General features: G+C 37.5%; 1 protein-coding gene and 1 long non-coding RNA gene across 2 annotated transcripts in view; both read left to right on the top strand.

Moving 5' to 3' along the window:
• LOC136236250 (apoptosis-resistant E3 ubiquitin protein ligase 1-like) overlaps positions 1–7785 on the top strand; it is a 44027-nt gene extending 36242 nt beyond the window's left edge. The window contains exons 23-24 of the mRNA XM_066026376.1: positions 4213–4380; positions 7526–7785. The gene's annotated coding sequence lies outside the window, so the exon portion shown is untranslated. The remainder of the gene's footprint in view (positions 1–4212; positions 4381–7525) is intronic.
• A 1547-nt stretch (positions 7786–9332) lies between these two features.
• LOC136269412 (uncharacterized) lies at positions 9333–12133 on the top strand. The gene is made up of 2 exons (XR_010707319.1): positions 9333–10757; positions 11853–12133. It is a non-coding gene; the product is annotated as an uncharacterized lncRNA (long non-coding RNA).
• Positions 12134–15695: the final 3562 nt, after the last annotated feature.

Genomic DNA, 15695 nt, shown 5'->3' with positions numbered 1-15695 from the left:
CTTATCTAATTACCTATTGTTTCATTCACTCCTTTGTTTAACACTGTAGTCAAGGGAGTTTCTTGAATGGATAAGCAAATCTATATTTTAGCATAATACCATCCTAAGACCTGATGTTATGGGTGACATGTCATTAATTTTGTGAAGTACAACAGACATGCTTCACTATAGCTGCTAATGTACACAAGTATCCATAGCATCACTGGACTTACTAACTACATGATTATATTGTGCTACCTGTACCATTGTAAGTGTTTATTATCTTTTGAGACATATGATAGTATAAGTTATTTGACTGTTTATGCCAATGATCAATGCCTTAGTTAGTTACACCGTACTTGTACTATGTTGTGGGTGGTGATAGATAGTATGACAGAGTCAAAGAGAAGAATTAGGGGCTTCATGTACTTTCTTGGCTGTACACAAAGCCATGCCATTTCGTTCTTGTTCAAGAGGTGTTTCACATATACTACCATTGACAGGTGAATTAATCCTATGCAAGGTATATTAACTCTTAAGTATGATTAATAACCCCTCCCAGTAATAGTAAACAAACGTGCATGTTTCTTGTACATGCACCATATAGACACACACAACTATGCCTTCCATCATTGACAGTATGGGATGTTTGGATATGCAGTACTATATACGTGCTACATGTGTGTGCATGAAGGCACCAATTTTATTCTGTTTAGTCTTTTTACCAATACTGTGTGTACAGTAGGCAAATCCTGTTCAGAGTTACTGACTCGATTGACCCACTGAGCCAAATGCAGCTGTAGTAATCCAGATGCAATCAAAACAGAGGCATGTGTCTACACAGCCTTCTTGTCCTTATGGAATAATTTACACTGACATAGTGAAATACCTACATGTATACCCTAGCTAGGGGGACAATTTCTGTAGTTGAAGTTTGCCATTACATGCGTTACAAGCAACGGACAGTACTAAAAGTGTCTTTAATTAATCCTCTCACTATGGAAATTACAGATGATTCTCATGATGGATGATGAGTACACATACAAAATTATCTTGTAGACAAGAATTGTGTAGTGCTGAGAGAATAGTTGTTCCATAATTTGTTCCCACCCCATAGTTTCACCCTATTGGTATCTCCACACATACCACACAAAGGACAAAGCTGTACACACTGTATATCACTCATCCCTTAAATACCCATACAATTGAACCCAGATAGCATGTTTACACAGTACAAATTTTCATACAAGGCCTGATCAAGAAAACTGATTGCCAGACCAAACACTACATCACAGTGAGACCACACAGTACAAGCATATTGGAGATTTCATGTCCATACAAAAAGGTAAGAACTGTAACAAAAAGTACTTATGTTCTAAATGCCATAATTACCTCAAGGGTTGACTAGATACCCTGGATTTTAAGTCCTTTATGTAAAGTACAGTATGAATCTCAGTGAAGAATGTTTTCATATATAGCACAAGCATCCTTACAAAAGAGACCCAACAAACTTGTAGGTATTGTTTGGCTATGAAACTGAAATAGGTGATCATTGATTTTTCTGGTATGCCAGGTGTGGGATTATCAGAGAAATACATCCCAAATGCCATTCATGACCACTTACCTCTTTCATATAGGAAGGTTTATGACTCCCTGTATTCACAGGCTTTAGCCTTCTCACTGGTCTCTAGTGGGATAACATTTAATAAAAGGTTGGGGTTTCCTGCTCAAAAACCATCCAAAAGCAACAGTTGGTAGTATTGGTTAGACATATTCAAGTTCCTATAGAATTTTAACAATTTTCTAATTACCGTATTGCCTTGAATTACGGCCGTCTCATATAAACGTCTGGTCCCTTTTAGTTGTTGGGGGTATTCAGCATCATAACAAAAATAAACGCCAGGTCTCAAATATACGTCTACTGCAGTCATTATTTTTAACAATTCTGGGTGGTGTTATAAACGATGAAGTGAAGATCGTTTTATAGAGTTCCTATTAAGCTTGAATCTGTATGCTGAGGGAAACATCAAGGAGAGTCCAGGAGAGTACAACACCAAGGTATGAAGTTGACTCGTGAAGGCTGATCAGGCATATATATACATAAACGCTGGTCTCATATAGTCGCCGGTCTCATTTAGTAGCCAGGGTATAAAGTTGCTTGAAAGAAATAAATGCCCGGGCCATAATTCGAGACAATACAGTAACCTAATTTTTCAAGTTCCTTCAGCCAAGCATACATGCATCTCAATTACAGCTGGTGCTACGGACTTGAGTGTTTCACTGTTCGTGGTTACTTAAGCCCAAGACATGCCTTTTTGCATACTGCAGCAGTTACAATGCATGCATATACTTACCTTTGTCCTCCTTTGTGTCCCATTTCTTTCTCTACTACCGGTAACATAGGTGTTATATTTGGAACTGAAGCAGTCATTTGAATCGTTCAGACCAACAAGACACACAGTAGTGTGTTGTGTGGCCAAAAAAGCCGGCACACCACACTGTGAGTATATTGACAGGAAGAAAGAAAACAGCTTTTTCACGCATGCATAGCTCCATGGCCCCTTCTCCAAAGCACACCATTTTTGCAATATAGCTGTCCGTCAGGTAAGGTACGCCACACAGCAAATTTGATTAAATTCACAACAGCCGTTTGCAAGATATGGGCATTCAAAGTTTCATTTTACTTTCTTCATTTAAAGGTGTACAAAAAAATGTCGAGAAAAAAACCTCAACAGAGTTCAAGCCAGGGACCTCCATACCTACTGCTGTTACACCTGCATCCTTAACCACTGAACCACTGCTACCTTGGCTGATCACCTCACTTAATTTCTGCTTTATAAATGAAATTTCTAGTGGAAATCTGCTTATAATCAAACGTTTATAATTTCATAGAATGTTCAGAACATTCTATGAATGTTCTACTAGAAGTCCTCAAAAAAATTTTTGCAGTCTTAAAAAGCCTGGGTGAAAAAAGTTGTGAAATCAAAGGTGGTAACCAAGAAATGGCTGCAACGATGTTAATGATAATAATGGCTGTATGCATTGGGGTCATTCCATACCAAATCAACCAAAAAAAATCCGACCCGTTTGGGTTTTCATGAAGTTTGGCATAGACCTGGACTCTACTAAGAAACTTTCTCACACCAAAATTTGGCCCATTCTATTGATCTCCCTTTAAGATATGGCTGCTCAAAATTTACTTTAAAATATTACAGCAGCTTACGTAGGTTTATTAAAATGGCCGTAACTTTGGCAGTCATTGCCACAGAACCTTTCTGTTTAGATATGCCAAAAGGCACATGTCCAGCTGAAGTGATGTCGTAAAGTGAAAAAATCAAGCCCATAGCCTTAGCTGTTCTCAAGTTACACTTGTCTGAAGGCACCAGTCAGTCAGTCAGTCACTAGAAAATTCCAAATTTTGTAACTTGAAAGCGTTTCGGATGCTTGTTTTTGGCTTAGTTTTACCTATTCATTACAGCTTCATCATCATCAGGGAAAAATGAGGCTGGTTTTGGGTGATGTTTTTTCATGTGCCACGCCCAAACTTTTGTGGTCCCTACTATACAGTACTATTGTACTTAGTGGTGTGCGATATATCGAAAAAATATCGATATCACGATAATTTATTAATATCGTTATTGGATCGATTTCTATACCACTTTAGCAGATTTCGATATTATCAAAAAGTTTCGATAATTATCAATATTTCGATAAATCAACAGCATTTAGTGTGTGACTGCGCAATCACGCTAGAAATGAAGTTTGGTTCTGTACAATCTAGCCACTTTAAAAGCTTGTCTACCAGTTTTCTAGGCTTAGTATTAGTTCTATGCAATAGTCTTGGAGTGCAAATTGTATTTGTAGCATATTTATAAATATCGGCCACCCACGCAATTAATCCACCTACACAATTAAAAATTATCAAAAATCGAATCGAAATTTTGATATTTACCCTATTATCGTATCGATATCTATCGAAATGAAAATCCTGATATCGCACACCACTAATTGTACTGTATGATTATTTCAATATGATCATTTTTGCACAATCTGTTACTTTCAACTGGTAGTAGGACTATGTTCAATAAAAATATTTTTGTTAGCATACATGGTCTTGTCCTACCCCCAGGTAGAAACCAATCAAGGATACCAAATATCTGCATTTATATACCTGCATCTAGATGATTCATGTTGTTATGCTTCTTTCTCCTCTAAATTTTTATATTTTACTAGGAATGTTTTGATGATGACAGAGAGGATTGTTGTGAGAAATGTACATGTTGTGTCAGCAATGGAAATTCCAAGGACAGGATTAGCAGCATTACGTGCATTTGTATTGTATTAGCACTACTTTCAGTCATCCTCATTCCATTTCTGATATCATGGCTGCTTTTCAGTTATGTAAGTTGCTACAGTATATCATGAACTAATAAGCACTTCCTTGTTTCATGTTGCGATATGGTGAAGTTCCATTAGTTGTAATAATACCATGGCTATGCATGAAGCCAACTATTATGTTGATGTTTCCACTTCAAATAGTTGCTGTATTATTTAAATATTTCACAGCTTTAACTTACTACAAGTGGCTGTCTGACTGCCTTAGTAGAGTGGCTGTCTGACTGCTTTATTAGAGTGGTTCACTGTTGTATAGCTACTGGGACTGTACCAATATCGATGCTATATTGGTACGAGTACTGATATTTCGAGTATTGGTTGGCTACGAGGTGTATATCACTAATATTTTTATTTATGCACAATGTAACACATGGAATTTGGGAAGTGACTTTATATTGCAGTGGTAATGTCTAAGATAACAGATATATGTGTGTGTGAGTTCAAATCACAAGTTGGTCAGCTTTTGTATTGGTTCATCAGAACACCTGTACCATAGCTGGACAATAACTAAAAATGTGGTATTGGTACAGCCCGAGTGTCCTGAAAAAATGCATGAAAAGCAATTATTCTTAAGATTAGCATAATGCCTGGTTTTGATCTCTCTGATGGGAGTGTCTGATACCTAACAAGCGTTGCAATGCTTGGTACTACAAATGTTTTGCTGAAAATTTGTTTATATATGAGAGTTCTTATCATCCCTACTTAATTAAACTTATTCGCAACTTATGGCACTCTACCTGATGTGTGATCAATTGGATTATAATAGTACTTTCTGTTTTGTGTACTGTATGCTTGTCACTGTAGAGTTCTCTACCTATGTACATTTTTGGGATCTCCTGTATCAACCTCCTATAAGGTCACAACCATAAAATTTTATATGTTTGTAGTCTCACCACAGCGACATGATTATGAACTGGCTACTGGTGAAGGGTTTACCAGTTACATGCGGCCCTTAAGTCTACAGTAAATGATGTGATTTGTGGTCCCATAAAGACGTATTTCTACTATGTAGATATACAACGTGGCACGAGTGCTCTGCTTGATACATGCAGAGGACGAGTGCACGTTCCACTCACCTAATAGGTGGGGAGAGTCTCACAAGGCAGCTGTACATCTAATAAATGCTAGGTTTCTAACATCGATTGTAGGTGACAGAGCCGAACGCTGTGGTGAAATTCTCCCTACAGTGTCTCAGCCACCAGAGATATTGAAAGTTAGTATGCTATGGGATACCTATAGCACTAACCTGCATTTGCTGTTCGACTCTCATCATGTAGTGCTCAGCATACAGTATGTGATCACTTGATCACCCATGATTCGAGAAAAGCAGCTAATAGACAGTTTGAATAAATAAGACTTTAACAGTACTAGTCTAATTCTTACTATCCACACTGGCTAAACTTTGAATCTGGTGGCATGACAAAAACTGATTGCCACAATCAAATGTTATAGTGAATATTATTTAGAATATAATAGTTTTATTGAGTCATTGTTGAAATGGACTATGATTTAATGTGGGTTCAGATAGCACCAGACTAGTAAGGTGTATAAGCACGTTTATATATATATATATATATGTAGTCTCACGTGCCAAACGGTTTGTGTGGGGGCAGTAAATAAACCGTCTGGTCACTGTTGCACACTTTCCGTGAACTCACTGGAATGCAATTAGATTACATCATGGTATTGTTTTGTGCCTAGGATGATGTAATAATCGCTCCATTCACCTCTGTGAGCAGACTAAGACGATAGTTGTACTGGTAATGTCCTGGTGATGTATTCGAAACATTGCTGAATGTCTTCTTCAACAATTTTGCCATTTCACAAATCTGTCGTGAACCATAATCATTCTTATACTAACACTTTTAAGAGCCCTGTACTAGGGAAACAAAGATCCTAAGCCCATGGCGTTGTTAAACTTTCAAAAAAGTAATCTGTAGCCGAGATTCAGTTCTTTATTTCAATTTGAATTATTAGTGTTTGTCTCATCACAGAGTCCACAAAGCGATCTGATTGGCTCTGCCAACATTCCGGCAGTGGTCACGGACTGTGTGCAACAGTGACCAGACAGTTGATTTGCTGCCGGCACTCAAGACTAATATATATGTAGACTAGAGTTGTGACCACTGCATTGTGATCACCATTGGCTGATTGGTAAACATTATGTGTATTGATGACGTTATGGTCTGCAATTGACTTTTACATGTCAGGCTATAAAAATTTGAGTGATCTGTGAGGTGTCTCTCCACCTATTAGGTGAGGTGTCGTAGCGGTCTCAGCTGCTGGCACTTGTGCAATGCTGCACAAAACCACAGCCAGTGCAATATTATCTGTATATTGCACTGCGGTCAGTACATTATAACGTATAATGTACTCATTGCGGTCTGCAAAACTGCAACCAGTGCGTTATAAGTTGTAATGCACCTACTGCTATCTGCAACAGTGCCATATACACATTATGGCACTGGCAGCGCCTATGAACTGCCCACGCAGAGTGGTATATAAATGCCTAAATCACTGCATGCGATAAATACCAGGGTATTAAGGGTGCATATAAAATCATATCACAACAACTGTCCTGGGGCCACCATGAAGGATGAGCACTTTACACTTTCTGGTTCTTTCAGCATCACAGACAGGACCATTTGTATAAATGGAAACAAACACTGCAGGCAAACACCAGCAATGATCAACATGGAGCAACCAATATTGATGCTTATGCTTCACTAAAATTCTCTGTAAGGTGCTGTATTGTAACAAATGAAGATTTGCTGCCAGATTTGATCACAGTCCATGGTAGTCGCAGGCTACCACAAACACTTGCTTGGACTTCTAACTCAGGAAGCAGCTGTATGGAAACCAAAGATGTTTATGACTTACAATGGCATAGCTACTACACTAGCTGTGTGAGGTAGTTACCTTATCACAACATTATATTCTTATCATAGAAAACAGTTTAGTGTGTACATTGTACAGCTGTAATATTATTGTGCCTGCAAGTATTTACCCAAAAGTTTGTTCTCATACGTTACATGAGACAGGGCTTGCATGCATCTCGATAAAGCTATAGGTATGCATGTATTCCTCACCAGGCTAAAGAACACCCAGCACCTGTGTCATCTATGCCCTATTATTATTTTCTCTTGTGTAGGGAAGATCAAGGCAAACCATACGCTGCAGAAGAAGATATCAGATTACATCTGTTATCTTCTGTTTATTCACCTACATGCTGTTGATTGTAGTAGTTGGACTTGTAGTGGTAGTCTTGCTATGTAATAACTGTATAGATAAACCATGGTAGATGCATAATAATAATATGCATTCTTTATATTGACTATTTGTATCCATAAGCCTTTGTAACCAGTACACATGATATTTCTTGAAATTCACATAATATGCCTTTGGAGTCTATTGTGTTTCCAAATACAAAAGGAAAGCTGTTACATACACAGAAACCTCATCTGAAAACTCAAGACTAAAATGAGCGAAATTTTTGTTAGGTATACTTGTGAGTAAAATTTTTAGATTGATCCTCTTCTTTCATGTTGATCTTTTGTCAAATCCAGTCAAAGCTAACAACATTGCTTGCTATTTATAAATGCTAATTTCACATGTAGGAAAGCTAATTAACTGCATGCAGGGGCGTAGCCAGAATTTTTTTGAAGGGGTTCCAATGGCAGTATTGAGTTACGAGAAGCTGGGGGGCACAGCCCCCAACCGCTGAGGGACTTTCAGTTTATGCAAAAAGTACATAAATTATAATACATATAAGTGCCTCTGGGATGAAGCTAGTACTAGATTAAGCTACTTAGTGGAAGCAGACAGCATAACACACAGACACATATAGTAATCTGTAAGTGATAGTTATCTCGCTAGTAATAGGAACCATAAATCCACTGATATACAAATGTCATGACTTACAATCAAAACTTAACATTACAACTATACAAACATGCATAGCATGAATTCATTTGCATAACACAAGTGATAGCTAAATTGCTGGAATTCTATATCTTTAAACACTGCACACCAAAGCTACAGCAGTATAAGGTCATGTTCAGTCTTGCATTTAATGTTATGATGTCTGAAAAACTTTATATGGATGGATATTTACATGCTCGTTCTATTAAAGTATATACCTGACTGCTCTGTTAGTGTATATTGATCTTTTAAACAATCAATTTTTGTGTGTGTGTGCCATTACACCATATTACTGTCCTGCCACACTAAATGGTGTGTTAGGGTCCTGCTTGCAAAAGTCTAAATTTTACAGGGGGATTCCTGAACCCCTCAGAACCCCCCCTCCCTACGCTCCCGTGCATGCCATGTCTTGTGTCTTTAGCTAAAGAAATCTTAAGTACATTCAGTATAGGAATGCTAACCGCATGCCATGTGTTCTGAAATTTCATGTATTGTAAGGAAATCTAACAGCATGTCAAATTTTTGGCAGAGAAAATGTCCAAGATGCATGAAATTTCCAATATACAGTGCTCCCTCAATTATCCAACCTCCTTGGGACTAAGACATGTTCAGATAATCAAAGCCATTGATTTATATACAGAGCCCCGTTCAATACTCTAATCAAACATACATCTTAAACAGACAAAATACTCTAATAGAGCAGTCATTCCTACTGCTCAAGTGTTCGGATAATACAACTAGGTTTGTATAATCAAGGGAACACTGCATTAGGAAATGTGATGATCACATGACATTTACAGTATACTATTTTACTCCAGGTGTGATTGGTAAATTCAACATTGGCATGTCCTGCACATTTCCATGCCATTTTCTTGGTCCAGAAAAGCTAAATTTTTTTCCCTGTGCAGAAAACAAGACACAGTCCTACCTCTAAATTATGGTTTCAGGAACTAGTCCTACAGTTATGTTTCAGCATATATATGGGTGTCTATGGTTCAGAAACTACAATGAAATTTCCAAGACATCTAGTACTCATCTTGTTGAATGATCTAAAGTAGTTATCTGCCCTTCCACCAACTCATATCTTGTGTATTCAATAAAGTTAAGCATCAGTTGAGAACAGATACTGAGCGTTCAGTCCAAGTTAGGGGCTTAGAAGGTTTCTTGAATTGGTCAACTGTGCAGCTTCCATCAAGCTCATTTTGACTCAAGGAGTGCACTCACCACCCCACCAGGCCAGTACTACAACCCACATAGGCATATTACTCTGAAGTTTTCTCTTTCATTTCTGCATGTACAAGGCACATTCACTCATCGCAAATCATCTTCAATCAACAGTTATAGATAATCGTTTTTTGTAAACAGTATTTTTTTCACTAGACTAATGTTCATGAATCTATTATGTATATCAACCATTTTAAACATCAGCTATATTCATCTTTGACCACCTGATTTTTGTAAATCTATTTTTGTTGAGTTATTGTTGTATTTTGTTCTATATAACTTTAGGATTAAGGAAGAAAATCCATCCCTCCTGGAGGAGACTGAGTGTGGCCCCGACTAGACATTGGGTGACCTGCAGTTCGATTCCTGGGGTTGGAGGGATTTTTTTCCTTACTTTGGCCCCTTTTCTGTTACACCTTTTCAGCTATAAGTCACTAAGTCTAAGTCCTTGAAATTAGGTTAGGTAATCCTAAGGCTGCAGCACATGTTGCTGCAGACCTTCAGTGCTGGTCACTGTAAAGCATTAATACAATACAAATAATACAATAATTACATACACACATTAGCTACTGCTAGCAATTAGATTCGGTAACATAGCTACATACAAATACGAATTAGCTAAAATAGCTACGAAATTTAGCACTCAATTTTACTAGTTCTACTACCCCAGCTGGCAGGATTATTAGATCTGGATTATTAGATGAGAAGGCTAGCTACTAGTGAAAACCTGTGAATACAGGGAGTCAGAAACACTGATGCCGCCGGGGTATTTGTCTCAAAAACTCAAAAATTGAGATCTAAACCAAATATCGTCGATATTTACTAAACATCGACAACATTTGCTAAACTACGTAGCTAAATTCATTTTATGATTGCTTTTTTTCCTGAGCATATCAGCTGTGCTGCCTGCTCAGCAACAATAATAATAATAATAATAATAACATCGACGACATTTGCTAAACATTGATGACATTTGCTAAACATCGACGATATTCAGCAACTCAGCTGCTTTCGCGTTTTAATTTTCTGCGGATCCTTTACTATAATAATATTATAGGCGCGTACAATACTAATAATTGCTGATTAGCTGCTTGCGACTGTAGATGAATCATCTGTGGTACTACGTGACTCATTAGGCATTCGGACCTCCTTTAATGCTGCGCATCTGTTAAGGTTAATGTTGCTGTGTTGGCGACGAGTTGGACTGAGAGGAAGGAACTCATCTGTGAGGATAAGAGGTATGGGGTTAGCCTCTAAAGCTGTAAACGTGACAGCATGTACACTGCACGTTTTTGCTTTTCAATGTTCCAGTGACAGAACTCGGTCTGGCAGAGACAGACTCTCACGTGAACGAGGGTCTAGAGACTCTATAGCATACAGGATTTGTGTACAATGACAGCTACATACTTTAATTTGTGCATGCGTGGTGTATGTTGGGTTGCCTTGTGTGGCCAGACCAACTGGGTAGGGAGAAGAAGGGATCTAGTACAGTTCAAATCTTGGTCTTGACACTACCCATTTACATGTAGTGTTATTAGTTGAAGATCAGCAGAATTTTTTTTGGTGGAAACCAAACTGATTGGTTGAGAGGATATTGTTACATTCTAAATGCCCCATCACATGCAATTAAATAATGTGCTTGAGAGCTGACTGTTTTATTAGAATTGTGACTGCTGTATTAGAGTAAGCGACTGCTGTATTAGAGTATATCAAATCAGCCCAAAACTGTAAAAATAAGAGTACTGTGCATTTGATATCAAATGCAGCATTATGCACAGTGTGTTCATGTTTAGCTGCACGTATTTCTTACATTCACATTGCTTTAAAATCTTGTATTATTTGCTGGCATAATACTTGATGCTTTTGCTAGCCTGTTAATATACAATCATGCCAACATAATTGGCACAAGCACATTAATTTTTAAAAGATATTAGCGTTTATAAAATACAAGTGCACCTGTAGCTTCTATAGCAGTACCTTCCTATTGTAGTTACTACACAGTAAAAAGAAAGTGTTCGAGCACCCCTACATCTATTCTTAGATGGCCTTTTGTAATAAAGCACATCTTATCTGTGCTTGGCAGCTACAGAGTTACACATGTGTACAGTACTTATGTATTTTGTACTGATATTAAACATAAACATGTTTAACCTTTTATTAATTAAAATAGTATGAAGTATGCAACCATTGAAATTACTACAAAAGATCTTTGGTGACAATCAATTTCACCATTGCCAAAGTTTCTCAAGTAGTGGAACAAAGAATTAAGCATATTACTAAATGGTGCAGTGTCAGTGTAGGATTCTACTCCACTGTATTTGCTTCGTATGTAGGTCTACCTAGTATGCAGTTGCTCATCAACTCGCTATCGATGATCCAGTCAGAGCTCAGAAACGTACTGTTTTGGGTTTCTTTTGTGATTTGTCAGAATGTCCACATCAAGTTTGTGAGTGTATACCAGGAGACAACTAAAAAGGAAAGAAAACAAAAAAAACATAATATAGTGAGGCTAGACTTTAGTGACATCACACAATGCACATGTGTGTTTTTCAGTTTGCTGTACAGATGTAAAAAAAATACACTATAGCTGTTTGAAATTACAGCTGTTGATTTACACACAATATGTCTCATGTTCTGAGGTGTTTAGTGACATCACACAATGCACATGTGTGTTTTTCAGTTTGCTGTACAGATGTAAAAAAATACACTATAGCTGTTTGAAATTACAGCTGTTGATTTACACACAATATGTCTCATGTTCTGAGGTGTTTGCAAATTGTTGACTCTTAAAACTGGAAAAAACTGTGACGATTTATTGCCATTGACTTTGAAAATTGTAGCAGCCTGCTGCTGAGTACTGACAGGGTAGCAAAAGGTAGAAGCAGTACTTTCCAAGTATTAATTAAATTATGAACTGTTTATAAAAATTTCACATACTTTCATTGACATATAAGTGAACCAGAGGATGTACAACACACTCATGTGAGCTCATAGGATTTGTACAGAGTAATAAAGCTACTTTATAAGGGTTTCAATAAAAACTGGTTGACCTCGCTGAACCCCAGGAAATTGGAGACGTCATCAAGTGATAAAGAGCTTACTGCATGAAATGGTAACAATGGAAGAGATCAGCACTGTCAATTTTATTTATTAAAGCTTTACAATACAAGTGCTGAAGAAGGTCTATAGGATTCCTGATCCTACCAACCTGTTTAAAGAAAGTATGTTTGAAAAGGTAAAGAAAGCAATTGTATTCAAGGTCTCCACAATCCAGTAAACCTAGGCTAAGCAGCAGTAGTTTAAAAGTAAAAAATAATTATACAATTAGCACAAATTCTTATTGAAACACTTAAAGAGTGTCATACCTCTTCTGCAGATCTGTGTGGGTATTCTTCTCCAGGAAATGTTTGACAAACTGCTTCTGGTGCTTTCTCAGGTACCCAAAAATGATTAGACATAATCTCAGGTTATGATGCACTACCCCCCTATATAAAACCTTGTAAATGTGCAAATGATAGATGACTAAGGTCACATTAATTTTTGTTGTAAAAGCTAAGCAATTTGTATTTGCATAGCTAGTTGGTCCACTTGGACAACATGGTCCAGGTCCACCACCATATTCCAAGACTGAAATTATACATAGCTGTGCTTAGTAACCACACACAGCTATTTTCCGTATACCAGTTAAGGTCAAGGTGTATATTTTTAATGTATGGGAGTAAAAAATTACAAAATGTGCTGTAGAGTTTCAACAACTATGTTGTGGTAGTAATACAACATTGCAAAACAACATCTGTTCTTGGGAGTGTGGTACTGTGGTCCACAATAGTGATGATTTCCCAAAATACTCCTCAGCCAGACTCACAAATTACTGAAGCTGGATTCTTATAATTTCAACACAAGTAACTACAGAATGAAATAGGTCTTATTTCTAAAGTTAATGTTTGTGAAGATGTTTTATTGGGCCATTATTACTTTCTTTAGCTATATGAAGGCTTGTATCTTCATTACTGGGAAAAACATGCCAAAAATGCTCCAAATAAAATTTAACACACAGTATCAATATGCCCCAGAAATGTAGAGTCTACATCTTTTGCAGAATCATGCAGCAGAATAACATGATAGCTGAGTGAGAGCAGACGCTCCAACCTTGGATCTTTCTTGGGAGTGAGATTTTTCATAAAGGTGAACAGTGGAGATGTAGCCCAAGCATGCAATTCAACAAAGTTAAATTATAACCAGCACTTCAGGATTTCATGACATAATAGCATGGCCTCCTTGTACTAGTTATATTTGAAAGTGTTTGCACATAGTTACATCATTGAGAAGCTGTGTATTACTAGCTAAAAGTGTAAAGCTGGTGTGTATGTGTGTGTGTGTGTGTGCTACTGTACATTACAACTGTGGCAATTCATTACAATTTCTATGACAAACGTGACGCTCATGTGATCCACTGGAGTACACACTTCTACAAGATGTCTTGCCAGCTCAACTATCTAGCTTCTAACCATGTCCACACAGGTTGTAGCTATCTTGTAGCAACCAACCGCCTGGATTCCCAGTGACCTTTCAAAGTTCCAGTACACTGTTTGCTGTCCTTATACAACTCTCCTCAGTCGTGGAACCAGTCAACCGCCATTGAGAACTCTGACCACCAAACTAAAGTTTTAACGAGAGATCACCACGTGACTGCTGAAATCCTTGCACATACCGCAACCTTTTCTAGCCTCAGGGAGCCTTCAGTGAAGCATAGTCAGCAATAGAAAATTCTGGGAGTGAGCATCAATTTTAGACATGAGAATGTTGGGCGTGATTGAAGGCCAAATTGTGAGAATCACACCTAAGGCATGAGAGTTGGAGCCTCTGTGAGAGCGAGGTACAACTGACTTACCAGTGTTGCTACTAGTGGTGTGCGATACAGGATATTTTCATATCACGATTATTACACACAATTATCACGATACAATATATATCACGATATACAAACTCATCACTCAGCTTGTGTACTTACACCGATGACACTTGTAGCACTAATGTACTAGAAGTACAATACAACATGGTACATCACTAGCATACAACATTACAAGCTCTTTTATCAAAAAATATTACAGTGTACAATGACATCTTGGGTACAGTTTTCTCTAATTATAACTAAAATCTATACTTCGGCTTATATCGCGATATAACGATTCTATATCGTATCACCATATAAAGAAATTTATCACGATGTTTCGATATATATCACATATCGCACATCACTAGTTGCTACTACAACTTGCCTGCCTCAAACTACTGTATATAGCTACAAAAGTTCTCATTCATTTTAAACTTTTCACACTGATACAGTAGATAGGCGATCATTGACACAAACTGGAATCATTTTTCACTTTTAAATTCAACTGTACAGCCTCTGACTCACACATTGCTTGACAGGACTAAGGGACCTGTGAAATAACCTTGAAATCTCCCTTATCTGGACCTCTATTATCCAGGCCCAGACAGTCCAAATTAGTCACATGCATGTGGCCTGTAGTCTATTGACAATAAGATGTTTATATGTTAGGTGGCTTGTTGATTCTAACTACCACTTGGTTGCTAGGTGATAAAAAATTTACAACCCAGGGGAGTGACCACGAATGCTCTGTAGTGACTTCCCCTTCTACCCACTAAAATGTATAGTAGCAATAGTAACATTGCAGAACAGTTAGCTTTACTATATTAGCTAGTTACGGATATTTCTGAGATAAGGACAGTATACCAGACTACCTAGATAAGAGAGGTTCCACTGTACCTACTATAAAATGAATTATATGGATGACTCTATAGCAAATAAAATTCTTCAATTATCCCTGTTGCCTCTCTATAATGTTGATGATTCTATCAGAGTAATTTAATATTGACTGCTCTACTAGAGTATCTTGATCTAAGTTACCAATATTAAAATTCCTTGAGGGTAAATTAAAAGCTTGTAACCAATAATGCACAACTGGCAATCAAGCTTAACAAGTTGCTCTACCTTTGAGTTGGGAGACCAGGCAGCAAATTTCTAGAACTACCCTTGTGTGTAGCTAGTTGACAAGTTGAAATGATCTCAGAATTTCGTCTTTGCAGGCAAGTCCATATTATATCGTTTGGTTGGGAAATTTGACTAAATAAAAAGTACCAGTCTGACAAGA

The sequence above is a fragment of the Dysidea avara genome, chromosome 10, assembly GCF_963678975.1.
Source record: "Dysidea avara chromosome 10, odDysAvar1.4, whole genome shotgun sequence".
Lineage (NCBI taxonomy): Eukaryota > Metazoa > Porifera > Demospongiae > Dictyoceratida > Dysideidae > Dysidea > Dysidea avara.
This window is presented reverse-complemented; position numbering and strand designations above follow the sequence as displayed.